Source organism: Pyxicephalus adspersus, chromosome 1 (assembly GCF_032062135.1).
Source record: "Pyxicephalus adspersus chromosome 1, UCB_Pads_2.0, whole genome shotgun sequence".
Taxonomy (NCBI): Eukaryota; Metazoa; Chordata; class Amphibia; order Anura; family Pyxicephalidae; genus Pyxicephalus; species Pyxicephalus adspersus.
This window is the reverse complement of record NC_092858.1, coordinates 3,810,473-3,812,868: the sequence shown is the minus strand read 5'-3', so window position 1 is coordinate 3,812,868 and position 2,396 is coordinate 3,810,473. Positions and strand designations below refer to the sequence as shown.

Here is a 2,396-nt window from a genome sequence, read left to right as displayed (position 1 = left end):
GTCATACATCGGGCCCAGTGTTCTGATGGCTGCCATTATTATGTGTTGTAGTCTTTTTATAACCATGAATCAAAAGGAAATGTTTAGTTATATAATGACTGGTATCACTAAAGCTCCAGATATGAGGATCTGAGGATGACCTATCACTGATGCTGGAAGCTGCCATTACTGGCCGGGTTGTTCTGATCCTCTGTCTGTCTGAATCACTGACCCACAATGAGGATACAGATCAGGTGTTCAGCAAATTGCGGCACAACTTGTATTATAACTATAGGTATGTTTGGCTTAGGTGTGATTGACACCAAAAGTACAATTTATATCCAGGCAATTATTTTGTATTCCGTAGACCGAGCTCAGCAATGACAGCTTCCATCATCTCTCACTGACAAGTCCTCTATAATAATCATTCTGTCCTGGTAGTAAATAATTCTAGAACCCCATCTCCAGTGCTTGCTGGGTGTGGGGGTTACACCCGCCTTACTGATTGGTTACAGCCTGAGCAGATAGTTCTATATAAGAGGAATGGGAAGGGCCGCTCTTCATGAGTTTCTTAGCAAGAGAATAAGAATGGAAGGATTTGTGAGTAACAATCGGTATTATGGGTACAAATAAGTGGTTATGGGGTATCTGTGCTGCTAAGTAAATAGAATGGTTCTGTTCTGAGATGTGACATTTCTACACATTTTGTAGGTTATTCCATTAATGTCCAATCATTACATCTAAAGCTGATCTCCAGAAAATGTACAATATTTAGTCTTATACTGGGTCCCCCTCCATGTTATCCATATAACCATCTCCCCCTCTATTATACTAGGGACAGACAATATCTATTTATGCTGGGGGTAGACACTGTCACCTTTTCTGTGGTATTTAAGGGTAATTATCATCTCGCCTCTTCCTTATACATGGTATATGGGGTATTATATTTCTTGCATTTCTCTCATACAGGGTGCGATTGTGGATAACATATTTGTTTCCCCTGGCCAATCCATAGAGGTGAATGGCTTGATTTCACCATCCTGTAATGAGTAAGTTTAGATGTGATCCTAATGTAAGTTCTGTCCATGATCTTGTATATGTCTGATATTATATAATACTTTGGGTACATGTGAGCTCTGTGCATGGTACAATAACCTAAATACCGAAGCGTGCTTTGAATGTATAATACAACCTTACACTCCCAACCGTCCCATAATAGTTTTGAACGAAGGGTCTTTCTGCCTAAAACCATTTCAGTGTAGACTTTGCCCTATCAGTGTCTGGCAATAAGTTTGTTCTGTGTAAAACTTGTTTGATGACTTGTTAACCATCAGCTATGTTACCTGAAATATGGGACAAAATTGTACTCCAATATAAGCTTGTGCCTGTCCGGAGTTACACCATACAGCAGATGATGGGGATGGGCTGTTCAGTACTTATTGTTACTTGTTGTTCTCTTGCAATTGGGTTTCAGGAACCAAGCCACTTCTGTAGCCTCTCCTACCATTGACTTGTCAACCCAGCTACCCCTTCAGAATGAATGACACAAAGTGATAAACTTAAAGGACTTAGAACTGGGTGCTCTTCTTGTAATTGCTTGGATCAGAGAACTGATCCCATGAAAGTTTGACCTGACAATATAACTGTTAGTGAGCAGAAAATAAAGGATTTTATTTAACTTTGCTTCTTTTGTTGAAAGTGCACCAATTTGGTTACAATTCCCTTAAGGACCATTTTCGACCCGCAGTTTTCTTCAGTGGGTACAGCCACAATGCCAGCCTCTCACATTCAAATGAATGGACCCTAAGCATGCTTTCCTTACAGAATCCATAGATTAATACCTTCTGTGCCTACAGGGTTCAATACTCACTCATGCATGACTTGTTAATTATATGTTAATACTTCAATGACCATGTCCTGGTCACAGGTTCACTTTAGGTATTTATTTATATGGGAAGATGTTTCCAGGACCAATTTTTTGAATCTTTTTTTTTTTTTGCATTTTATTATGGTTTTTAAATCAGTTGTTACATTCGGTTTATATAATGTGCCCTTAAAGGTGTAGAAATACCAACCATTAGTGAAGAGCTCTGGGAAGCTGGGTATTTATATGTGGACATATTTTCAGGATAGTATTTTTTACTGTTTTATGTTTTTTTTCTTGCATTTTATTATGGTTTTAAATTCTCAAATAATTGCTGAGATCCTTTCATATAATGCCCCTGATTCATCATTGAAATCCGCGATCGCTGGATGCGCGATAATACGCGCGACCCGCGATCGCGGATTACCGCCGTCCGGGACTCGAGTGCGCGCGTACAATCGCATCCTGAATGCCGGCCGGATTCCTGCCATGCGCAATAGGGGTCGCGAATCTGCCAATTAAGGCAATTACATTTCAGCTGCGCAATTAAGGA

General features: G+C 39.9%; 1 long non-coding RNA gene across 1 annotated transcript in view; it reads left to right on the top strand.

Annotated features, from left to right (window-relative positions):
* The first annotated feature begins 948 nt into the window (after positions 1-948).
* The window catches only part of LOC140340830 (uncharacterized), an 8,553-nt gene continuing 7,105 nt past the window's right edge, over positions 949-2,396 (top strand). Inside the window, exon 1 of the long non-coding RNA XR_011922753.1 lies at positions 949-1,028. This is a non-coding gene — a long non-coding RNA (uncharacterized lncRNA). The remainder of the gene's footprint in view (positions 1,029-2,396) is intronic.